The sequence below is a fragment of the Schistocerca piceifrons genome, chromosome X (genome assembly GCF_021461385.2).
Source record: "Schistocerca piceifrons isolate TAMUIC-IGC-003096 chromosome X, iqSchPice1.1, whole genome shotgun sequence".
In the NCBI taxonomy this organism is placed as follows: domain Eukaryota; kingdom Metazoa; phylum Arthropoda; class Insecta; order Orthoptera; family Acrididae; genus Schistocerca; species Schistocerca piceifrons.
Window position 1 is genome coordinate 830,951,371 of NC_060149.1, and position 12,770 is coordinate 830,964,140.

Sequence of the window (12,770 nt, forward strand, 5' to 3'; positions counted from 1 at the left end):
GTATATTTCCCAGGCTGACGCTTGTTGCTACGTTCCAGCGCAGAGCCCACCCCACTACGCGCGACGTATGGTCGCTTCGTCACCTAGCCAGCCAGCGTGGGAAATGCTCTCCGACTCATGGCCGGCTACGGACTACAGTACTTCCTAACTGTCGTGAATACATCAATAAGAGACAATAATTTATTAAAACTGGTAAAAATGTCTTCCTCACGTAAGAGTCACCTTACAAGCAGCAGCAGTAATAGTAGTAGTAGTAGCAGTAGTAGTAGTAGTGTTATTCATACAGTAATCACTTTTACTTGACACTGGCATAAGGTTGCAAAGAAACATGAAAACAGAAAGAGCACGTATGATAGATTGTAAGGAAGGCGAATGGTCGGTCGATGTTGATGTCTTGGAAGAATTTTAGGAAAGTTATGTTCAACTATAACGGAGACTGTTGTTGTTGTGGTCTTCAGTCCTGAGACTGGTTTGATGCAGCTCTCCATGCTACTCTATCCTGTGCAAGCTTCTTCATCTCCCAGTACCTACTGCAGCCTACATCCTTCTGAATCTGCTTAGTGTATTCATCTCTTGGTCTCCCTCTACGATTTTTACGCTCCACGCTGCCCTCCAATACTAAATTGGTGACCCCTCGATGTCTCAGAACATGTCCTACCAACCGATCCCTTCTTCTAGTCAAGTTGTGCCACAAGCTCCTCTTCTCCCCAATTCTATTCAATACCTCCTCATTAGTTATGTGGTCTACCCATCTAATCTTCAGCATTCTTCTGTAGCACCACATTTCGAAAGCTTCTATTCTCTTCTTGTCTAAACTATTTATCGTCCATCTTTCACTTCCATACATGGCTACACTCCATTAAATACATTCAGAAACGACTTCCTGACATTTAAATCTATACTCGATGTTAACAAATTTCTCTTCTTCAGAAACGCTTTCCTTGCCATTGCCAGTCTACTTTTTATATCCTCTCTACTTCGACCATCATCAGTTAGTTTGCTCCCCAAATAGCAAAACTTCTTTACTACTTTAAGTGTCTCATTTCCTAATCTAATTCCCTCAGCATCAACCGACTTAATTCGACTACATTCCATTACCCTCGTTTTGCTTTTGTTGATCTTCATCTTATGTCCTCCTTTCAAGATACTGTCCATTCCATTCAACTGCACTTCCAAGTCCTTTGCTGTCTCTGACAGAATTACAATGTCATCGGCGAACCTCAAAGTTTTATTCCTTCTCCATGGATTTTAATTCCTACTCCGAACTTTTCTTTTGTTTCCTTTATTGCTTGCTCAATATACAGATTGAATAACATCGGGGATAGGCTAAAACCCTGTCTCGCTCCCTTCCCAACCACTGCTTCCCTTTCATATCCCTCGACTCTTATAACTGCCATCTGCTTTCTGCACAAATTGTAAATAGCCTTTCGCTCCCTGTATTTTACCCCTGCCACCATCAGAATTTGAAAGAGAGTATTCCAATCAACATTGTCAAAAGCTTTCTCTAAGTCTACAAATGCTAGAAACGTAGGTTTGCCTTTCCTTAATCTTTCTTCTAAGATAAGTCGTAGGGTCAGTATTGCCTCACGTGTTCCAACATTTCTACGGAATCCAAACTGATCTTCCCCAAGGTCGGCTTCTATCAGTTTTTCCATTCGTCTGTAAAGAATTCGCGTTAGTATTTTGCAGCTGTGACTTATTAAACTGATAGTTCGGTAATTTTCACATCTGTCAACACCTGCTTTCTTTGGGATTGGAATTATTATATTCTTCCTGAAGTCTGAGGGTATTTCGCCTATCTCATACATCTTGCTCACCAGATGGTAGAGTTTTGTCAGGACTGGCTCTCCCAAGGCTGTCAATAGTTCTAATGGAATGTTGTCTACGCCGGGGACCTTGTTTCGACTCAGGTCTTTCAGTGCTCTGTCAAACTCTTCACGCAGTATCATATCTCCCATTTCATCTTCATCTACATCCTCTTCCATTTCCATAATATTGTCCTCAAGTACATCGCCTTTGTATAGACCCTCTATATACTGCTTCCACCTTTCTGCTTAGAACTGGGTTTCCATCTGAGCTCTCGATATTCATGCAAGTGGTTCTCCTTTCTCCAAATGTCTCTTTAATTTTCCTATACGCAGTATCTATCTTACCCTTAGTGAGATAAGCCTCTACATCCTTACATTTGTACTCTAGCCATGCCTGCTTAGCCATTTTGCACTTCCTGTCGATCTCATTTTTGGGACGTTTGTATTCCTTTTTGCCTGCATCATTTACTGCATTTTTATATTTTCTCCTTTCATCAATAAAATTCAATATTTCTTCTGTTACCCAAGGGTTTCTACTAGCCCTCGTCTTTTTACCTATTTGGTCCTCTGCTGCCTTCACTACTTCATCCCTCAAAGTTACCCATTCTTCTTCTACCGTATTCCTTTCCCCTATTCCTGTCAGTTGTTCCCTTATGCTCTCCCTGAAACTCTGTACAACCTCTGGTTCTTTCAGTTTATCCAGGTTCCATCGCCTTAAATTCCCACCTTTTTGCAGTTTCTTCAGTTTTAATCTACAGTTCATAACCAATAGATTGTGTTCAGAGTCCACATCTGCCCCTGGAAATGTCTTACAATTTAAAACCTGGTTCCTAAATCTCTGTCTCACCATTATATAATCTATCTGATACATTTTAGTATCTCCAGGGTTCTTCCATGTATACAACCTTCTTACATGATTCTTAAATCAAGTGTTAGCTACGATTAAGTTATGCTCTGTGCAAAATTCTACCAGACGGCTTCCGCTTTAATTTCTTAGCCCCAATCCACATTCACCTACTATGTTTCCTTCTCTCCCTTTTCCTACGCTTGAATTCCAGTCACCCATGACTATTAAATTTTCGTCTCCCTTCACTATTTGAATAATTTCTTCTATAAAGGAGACTACGTTCAGATATTTGCGAGAAGCATTCCTGAGTACCGCTCGTGTGTTCGGGAACCGCACCATGTTGTATAAAGAAAGCGTCGAAGCACGTGAGTGGCTCGCTGCTTCGTTTGTGACTGGTTAAGTTTCATCAACAACCTGTATTACGGAAATGTTCCGTGAAATCAAATGGGTATCAGTGGTGGGAAGCAAGCGTTCTTTTCACGAAGTGACATTCACAAAATTTGGAGAACCGACAGGTTTCATAAAGATTCTACAGCCAGAAACTTACCCCTTACCCTAAGAAACTCGCAGAAAAAGAATCACGGCTCATGCAGAAGACTGTCGTTTATTTCTCGAGTCGAACGAAATAGGGAATGACTGGCAGTGATACAAGATAACCTCTGCATAGTGTCTTGTAGGGACTTTGGAAAGTACGTTACAAATGCCGTCCCAGGCTAAATCATGATGCGGCAAGAACGGCTCATCCCCAGAGCGGAAGGCAGGTTCTAGTTTTTAGCAGACATAGTTCTGATGCGGCACAGCTGACACAGTCTTGGACTGAAATGGCGCACCTACAGGAAACTTACTCCTAAGCTGAACTGTGCGGGACAGTACTACTCTTGTGGGCATATTGTTTAAATTGCACACAGATTTATTGCAAAAACCTGGTGGTATATGGATGAGATGGCAACGGCCTTGCCGCAGGATAACACCGGTTCCCGTCCGATCGCCGTAGTTAAGTGCTGCTGGGCTGGGCTAACACTTGGATGGACCACCGTCCCTTGAGGAGCTACATGACTGGTAGCGGCTCTGTTCACGAAAACTGACAGCGGCCGGGAGACCGGTGTGCTGACCACGTGATCCCTGTCCCTCTCCATATCCCCAATACCCACATCCAATGACACCTATCGGCAGAGGATCACAAGGCAGTCGTACAGTACCGTTTGGGGTTGCGAGGCCTGTTCGGACGGAGTTTAGTTTAGTTTATAGGGATGAAATACAACGTCGCGTCTAGCCATACTGAAACGGGGGCCAGAAACCTGAGGCGTCACAGACATGCTGATCTGCAATGAAGGAAGATATTGCACGATGTAGGCTGAAAGAACATCTCGGAAGAAAGAGATTTTCGAATGTAGAGGACGTCCACATAGAGGTTTTCGAATTGCTCCGTAATCAAGGAGTCGACTTCTGTCGCAGAGAACCTGAAATGTCGACGGAACGTTCCGACTACTTTCTTGGTTAATTTGCTGATACGTGATTGCTGTGTCGGAGGAGACAAAACAAGCCTACTGTGACGAAGAATTTTAGCGCACTGTCTGAGGTTTACTGTGTTGGGTGGGAAGCTGTTATAAGGCCAACGTGAGTTGCATATGTTACTATTTAAATTAATGAAACAAAATTTCCTTAGACCTTTAAATACAACATGAAAATTGTTGTGGACTGGCAAGACAGCCAATCCACTGTGACGGGTAGCCGAAAGGCACGCGTTTAAGCTCACGCAGGCTGGCGTGAGGTCTGGAACAGTTAAAGGAGGTGAGACTAGTAAAAAAAGTACGTAGCTGCTGGAATACTTAACTTTAATCCATAATTGGTGAACATCGGTCTGACGGTAAATGCATCACAAGATAAATAGCAAATGATAATGGCGCCTTGCTAGGTCGTAGCAAATGACGTAGGTGAAGGCTATGCTAACTATCGTCTCGGCAAATGAGAGCGTAATTTGTCAGTGAACCATCGCTAGCAAAGTCGGCTGTACGACTGGGGCGAGTGCTAGGAAGTCTCTCTAGACCTGCCGTGTGGCGGCGCTCGGTCTGCAATCACTGACAGTGGCGACACGCAGGTCCGACGTATACTACCGGACCGCGGCCGATTTAAAGGCTACCACCTAGCAAGTGTGGTATCTGACGGTGACACCACAAAAATAAAACGAAATGTCAAAAAAAAACAAGTAAAATTTTCACTGAGCTGGAAGCCGACAGCAACAGCTTATGCGAATACCGATTATTACGGAATTTTCAAATATATAAGGCATTTCAAAGACCCTCCAGAAACGCTAAATCTTAAAGCCAAACGACTGTTTGTGGTCGGATCTGAACTGTCTACTCGCAGTGCACCAGCCAGTGGTGGTAGCCCAGGGCCGGCCAAACGCTGCACAGTGTGCAGACGTGCGGAAGTGCTGCACATGTGCGCACGTGTGCGACAGCGACATCTGTTATTAGGCATGTGTCCTAAATGAACGGCGGCGGCTCCTCTTCCCTGTTTAAGTGGTACAAGCAAGAGCGCAACATACCCAGTCTCGTTTATCCCTGGTGACCGTAACTTTAACAGAAAAGTACTGAGAAATGCCAGGTACTGTGAAAAAGCAAAGAACGGAAGATCTATGTTCTCAGTCGTTTTGATCAAGCATCAGTGATGAAAATCTCCCGCAACTGCTTGCGTTTGTCAATGAGCCGTGCTTTTGTGCCCGATATTAGCTATATCATTTCTCATGACCAGTGATAAAGGTGTTTGGATTTATTCCTTTCATAATTAAAAATTATTGTTTACTAACTGTGCACTATTGCCTCATTCTGCTCCGTGTTTCATTATTATAAGGAAAATTGGTCATTAAACCGATTGTTGTATACTTACATTTAGGTTCTTTTTTAAAAAAATGTGTGAAGGGCTACGCTCAGCTGGAGTCGATAAAACATAACATTCATCTAATTGTCGGTTATTGTGCAGATTTCAGACGGAACTGATGAAAGATATAGCAATAATGGTACAGGTCATCATCGAGAGGTCTGCGATTGTCATTCTGTTCAGAGGTCAGTGAGACAGAAATTATGTGGGTATAACTCAGGGCACCGAGAATTAGTTATAGGAAACCTTGCATTAGATTAATGTTATTTGAAATCATGACTAAGGTTCGTTGGAAGTCGCTAAGTGCTCTGTTTCTTAAATACTAGATCAAAAACACTAAGCGTATTTACGTGCCGTCAGTCAAGCTGCCTTAATAAAAACTGTATTACTTGTCTTACTGGGTTAAATTGTTAACATAAAAGTAGACGTCTCAATGAGTAGACTGTGACAGTATTTTAAATGTTTAATACGCGAAATACCTTCCCATGGTTGGCTTGCAAGCTGTGGAAAGAGCACTAGAATGCGCCGGTACAGAGTATCCCAGCAAGTGGATAAAGCGACATCTGTGCGTAGAAACATGCACTACATGAACGCTGACGGCTGCGGCGTGCACGCTGTGACCCGGAAGTTGCACATGTGCAGGAGCGTGCAGAATTTCTGGCCGGCCCTGTGCTAACCTCTATGCAACACTCACCGACATTGATCCCTGAGCCCGCTGTCAGAGATGTTCTGACTGGAGCCGACTACAGCACCCAGGATCTTGTCAGTGGTCTTCAGTATACCGGTCCGGTGCGGTTAAATCCTCTTCGCTTTCATTAGTACCAACTGTGCCCTTCCCGTCGAATATTCACTATCGTCGAATAGGTCTTCAGTCTCCTAGAATATCCCACCATCAGTGTGCGCCGCTGGACTATAAGGCTTCATACTGATGACACTGACAATGACTCGGCGCTTTTGTCTTCTTCATAAACGGTCATAATCCCCAGTTTCATATATGACCTTGGACGAGCAATGAAAGATACAAGGCGGACTGAAGTAGCGCTTTAGTAACTTTTCGGTACACCAACTTCGTGCACAGGCGTATAATTCCATACCAAGTCTGCAGGGCAGTATCGCACTGTCAAGTACTTCGCGTTATAGCACTCTCGGTCTTGCTCCTGCGCCTCAGGTTGTTGTATACGAGCAGGTTATTATGGTTTTTGGACCTGGTAGTGAGGTGTCTCTCGTAGTTACGCTGAGATGGTCCGGTTTAAACAGAAACAGTGTATCCGTTACTGTTTTGGAATCGAGTCCTTGGAGCAGAAAGAAAGGTGTGCAGCCTGCAGAGTCTTGCTTTCCTGTTTTACATGTGAATGTTGCGATGAGCAGCATTTTATCCCAATCTCTCCGTTCGACATCAACAAATGTCGTATTGTGAGGCCATTCGTCTGTGGATTGTAGTCAGCTGTCATCCTGTTGACGATGTCACAACGTGAGTTACCTCTGATAATAGTCTCGACTGAAAAAATTTTCCGCGATCAGATATCATCACACAGGTTGCACCATACTTCAAAATAATGCCTTCTGCACCGAGCTTCGGCAGTTGGTAGAGCTTTGGTGAACGTAACGTGATGGAGGTAATCAGTGCAGACAATTATCCATAAATTTCCATTTGTTGATTTCTGGAACCTCCCCAAAAGGTCGATTCCAGTTCGAATGAATGTGGGGACTGGTACCAGTTGCCTCTTAGGTAATTGTGGAACGTATATCAAAATATGGAATTCCTAATACTGTGCATATAGTGTTTAAAGGGCCTGTAGAGACTTGGCCAATGATTCCTGTATCTAACTTTGCGTCGAGTCTTACGGTTCAAGGCTACTAGATGTTGAAGCGAATTAAAAACGATTCAGGACAGCTACCTGTTGATGAGCTGGGATGGCAAGGAACCATTTCTGCCCCAGTGGATTTTATTTCCCCTTATACATTTCTCCATTTATTAATCGGAATTTTTCATTTGCTCACTTCCTCCTCCTTAAATATTTCTGGTTTTTCAGCAGTGCTGTTGAGCAGCACTGTCATCTGGCACAACGATGACTGAGACTTCACGTATACTACTGTGTTTTTCCAAAGGATTCCTTGACGGGCCGTCGGCGTCCCTGTGTTGGTGTCCACTTATGTATGCCTATGTGACATCACATTCCTGAAGCTTCAGTGACCACCTCTTCAGCCGACCCGACAGATCCTTCAGCCTAGGCAGCCAGTGTAGATAATTTCCGACTTGCAGAATACTCTGGAAACGGAAGTTAGCACATTTTCAGCATTTTCGTGAATTTGCACTAGAATGGCTACTATCCCGTAACCGCTAGAGTCTCGGCGTTCTCGTCATATATTGCTGGAAATGAAAAAGATGTTAGCACCTCCTTAAGGACAAGGAAACACATGTCTTTCACCTCGTTACAGGCAAATTTGACGTTACGCAACAGCAATTTTTGCGAGTGACGTGCCTTGGTACTGATGGCCTTTATGATACGGCGGTAGTACGAGCTAATACTGAGAAATCTTCCCACATCACGATTGTGCCAAGTAGTCGGAAAATCTAAGAATGCTCTTATTTTCTCTAGATCTAAACGGTTTCCATCGCCATTCACTAGATTTTTATTTCTTGGGCGACAAAGAGGCACTTTTTGGGATTCAGGGAGGGACCTGCAATCTGACTACAATTCTAAACGGTTGTCAGATTGCTTAGATGTTCTTCAGATTTCTTTATGACAACGATAATGTTATCCACGTAGCAAAGACAAGTCGTCCATCTGAGGTGTCGAAGCAGGTTGTCCGTCATACGTTCGAATATGGCTGGAGCTTTACGTGGTACAGATTTCACAAATTTAAACTCACAACGGCCGTCAGGAGACATGAAGGTATTCTCGTCGTGGTCAACCTCGTTAAACTTGATTTCCCAGCATCATATTTGCATGTTCATAGTTGAGAAATGCTTTGATCATTTCACTCAGTCTAGGAAACGGATATCTTCCTTTGTGATTTTGTTTAGTCATCGGTTGTCGACGCAGAAACACCATGCACCACCGTTCTGTTTCACAAGAAAAGCAGGAGTGGACCGAGGACTCTCTGAAGGTTCAATGACGTCTTCTTGTAGCATTTCCTCCATTTCATCCACATAAACCACCAGTCAGCCAGCGACGCTCTGTATGACTGCTGGCTAATTGGTGGATGATACCTGTGGGTGAACAATGTATTACCGCAGGCTGCTCCACTTCGGATTTCAAAGCATCCGAAAACTGACGCAGGATGGCTCTCATTTGTCGACATTGTTCCTTGGTCAGGCCAGATGCTATTGACAATTCAATAGTAGTTTCCTACTCTGCTGTGGAGCACGATTCTTTGTCGATGACACAAAGTTGCCCTTCCTGGACTGGTTCGGTTGTCCCTAAACATATACATTTAGGTATGAGCTGCGGCTGCTAGTGAAATTAGTAATCCAAAGCTCCCCTGGATCAGCTATAATTTTTATGATTGGCAGTGTTATGTAGTTTTCCCTTGGAACACAGAACAGCTTCTGGCAATTGCCCAAAGCTTTCGGTGATGATGGCGGAATGAACATCTTCAACGGCAAACAACCATTCACAGCAATCTTGCTTGTGCTTTTAGGAAGAGCAGCATCAGTCTGGATCTCTGATCTTTCACATTCTATTATCGCTTGAGATGTCTGCGAAAAAAAAAAGATCAAATGGCTCTGAGCACTATGGGACTTAACATCTGAGGTCATCAGTCCCCTAGAACTTAGAACTATTTAAATCTAACTAACCTAAGGGCATCACACACATCCATACCCGAGACAGGATTCGAACCTACGACCGTAGCCGTCGCACGGTTCCAGACTGAAGCGCCTAGAACCTCTCGGCCACTGTGGCCGACTGTCTGCAAGAAGTCGCATCCAAGAATAAGATTCTGACCACATTCTGTTAAGACGACAAATCCGAAGGGTTGTGTCCTGTCATTAACAGTTCTTCATCTGACGTATATTTCTTTCGTTTCGATGTATTTTTTATTTGCTACTTTCAGCACAACCGCATTCATGTAACATAAATAGTACTCTTTAACTGGCGACAATAAGCATCTGACATTACAGAAAAGGAGGCCCTTGAGTCGACTACCATGAGGAAAGGTTGGCAGTCAATGATGATGTCATTGAAATTTTCTGACATCAGTGCGACCTTGCCTTCATTGATAGTCACATAGCTTATATTTCCTGAAGGCGGCGTCAAAGTGAGCAGAGGAAGAATGAAAGATTAATGCTTAAGGCCCTATCACGACCAAGTTCATTAGAGATGCAGTAAAAACTCGAATTACGAAAGGATGGGGAAGGAAATCCGCTGTGCCCTTTTCAAAGGAACCCTCCTGGAATTTGGCTCTAGCGATTGAGCGAAATCACGGTAAACGTAAATCTGAACCATCGTAACCCAGATCCATTGTGCTAACCAGTGGGCCACATTGCCCTGCAAAAAGCAGCTGCGATCTCAGGACGACCGTGGGAGAAACGGCTACACCATGTTGAGAGCAACCTTGTCCAGGGTTTGGCAATGGATGTCGTCTACAGGTCGATTATGGTAATCTGCAGATGACTGGCGTGAATATAATTGTTGTGATGGGTGTTCTCTAGTAGAGTAGTAGTCATCGAAAACTCGCTTTCCTTCTCTACAGTAATGGACAATGTGTCCACAGTTTAAACACACCAGCGTGTTGTCCTCTGTCATTCAAATATCTGTTCTTCAAGTGGGCGTTGCACTTGGAGTAAGAGTTACTTGTCATTGCGTCGGTGGGGTGCTAGATTCTCATTTGTTGGCTGCGACCTAAGTACAAGTTACATCCATTCTTCCTTGCGCGTTTGACTGCTGTTGGAGATTGGTGCTAAAAATCGATACATCTCTTCTTCAAGATTCTGTATTACCTCCTGATCTATCGGATCGACATTCTTGGCTACTATCTTTAGCCTACTCTGTCCCACAATTCGGGTTGCCACAAAATACTGTATCCTTCACTCACTACATAGCGTATGAGAGAGGCGTAGCCGTTGTGTTCTTCGAAAACTGTCATGGTACCCATATTCTGGAGTCGCTCATAGTTCTTTCGTTTGAATTTATTTCTGTTGAATTTCCACTTGATGAATTACTCGACTGTTAAGACATCCTTTATCAGAAGAGCTTGGTACATGTCTTCCACAACTTGTTCCGTCGAGTACGATATTTTTCAGCCTTTATCATACTAAAATTCACCTGTGGCATAGGGCAAAACATTCCTTATGTCAGACTGTGTCATTTCCACAAGACACTTGCCCGTGTTGTTCTATTGCTCCTCCGCTAAGCGGACTTGCTGTTTATTGTAGCCAAATGTTTCCTGTAGTTCGACTTGGAATTTATCCCAGCCACTATGTTATTCTTCGTTGACCTAGAACCATTATTGGGCTGTGCCGCCTAAGTAAAGGCACTCATTAGCCAAACAAATCAAGTCATACCATCTATTCTATTTGGGGTTTTGGTCAAATCCTTTCTGCAATTTGGTCGGGTCCTGAGCCGCATTTTCAGAATAGGCCTACACATATAGACGCAGTTGTGGCCTGAGATCGCCCACTTTGATGAAAATCTCGCTAACGCTGGGTTCTAGGGCAGCACATATACAATGAAAGTAGAATAGTAAGTAGTAAAATATGTTACTCACCTTTGGTAACGCTAGTTACAGCAAGTGTAGAATTCGAGATTAGCCTGTCTGTTCTGACTATAGTTTCAGGAATACGATCCAGACAAAAACGTTCTCGGAACTAAATTCAGAAAAAAACTATTCTTATTTCTTGATGTACTATTCGAAGAACAGTTCCATACGAACAGTACTCAGTTAAGCACCTAAGCAGACGGTCTCTGTCCGTAAACAATAATTCTATTCCCTGTTCTGTTTCCACTGAAGGCTGACTATTTATCGGACACTGTTTCTCACTCGACGACTTGAAGACTTGGAGACAGGACGAACATTCTGCAGGATTGACCTACAACTTGGAACTCATAACTTCTGCCGGTGCACCGTTAGTTAAGCACGCGTATCTCTTTCTGGTGGCCTGCTTCTCCAGGGGGCGCGACTCTAGCGGGCAGGTGGTTGGTTTGCGCACAGCGATGTTCCTGCTGCCGACAGGCGTCCACGGTATTTATGGTACCAACTGTCACAAACTCTTCTTGTGTGGTATCTCAGTACGCCACAAGTAATTAATCTGTATCTGAATTTTTGCTGACATGGAATCCGTTGGTCTCCTGCATATACGAACAGTTGGGCCCATGTATTATTTGTATTCCAGTTCCTGTAGGAGATGACTTTTACTTTATCTAATTTGAGCCACGTTGTTTCAGATGTTTCAACTATCGTCGTCCCCACTTAACAATATAAAGTCGTAACCACATTCAATTCCAAATCCAAAAGCAACGTTTCAATGAAAACAACACTTAGGATTAAAAGCACGTTTATTACGAACATCAAGGTAAAGCCATGACAGAACTTACCACCTGTACGGAGAGTGCAGGTATTTATACAGACATGCAATATTCAAGAATATACAAAGAATAGAAACGTCCGATATGTCAGCAGCTTTTGTGAAACGATGAAGACTAAATAACTAGTAATTCCTGATAGACGGATTTGAAATGGTGACTCGTTGCACATCAAATGGCTCTGAGCACTAGGCGACTTATCTTCGGAGGTCATCAGTCGCCTACAACTTAGAACTAATTAAACCTAACTAACCTAAGGACACCCGGGTTCCCGGGTTCGATTCCCGGCGGGGTCAGAGATTTTCTCGCCTCGTGATTACTGGGTGTTGTGTGATGTCCTTAGGTTAGTTAGGTTTAAGTAGTTCTAAGTTCTAGGGGACTGATGACCATAGATATTAAGTCCCATAGTGCTCAGAGCCATTTGAACCATAACCTAAGGACATCACACACATCCATGGCCGAGGCGTAGCACATCAAACAGCTACGATAGCCGCTACGCGATACTTCATGCATGATAACTGGTGGCACTATGCGTAACTCAGCAGTTAATTTACAAGACCTTCGCAATCAGAAACTATCCCTGCGCAAATGTATTCAGTTGTTTCACCTCATGATAACAAGGTAATTTCCACAATAACGTTGGTCAAATGCTCGATTGTGTATACAGAGCTGTAGCAGCTGTATCACTAATTTATTAATAGTGGTATT

The 12,770-nt window shown here is 43.5% G+C and overlaps 1 protein-coding gene across 1 annotated transcript in view; it reads left to right on the forward strand.

Annotated features, from left to right (window-relative positions):
- LOC124722728 (WSC domain-containing protein 1-like) overlaps window positions 1-12,770 on the forward strand; it is a 158,350-nt gene that overhangs the window by 54,135 nt on the left and 91,445 nt on the right. The window lies entirely within an intron of this gene.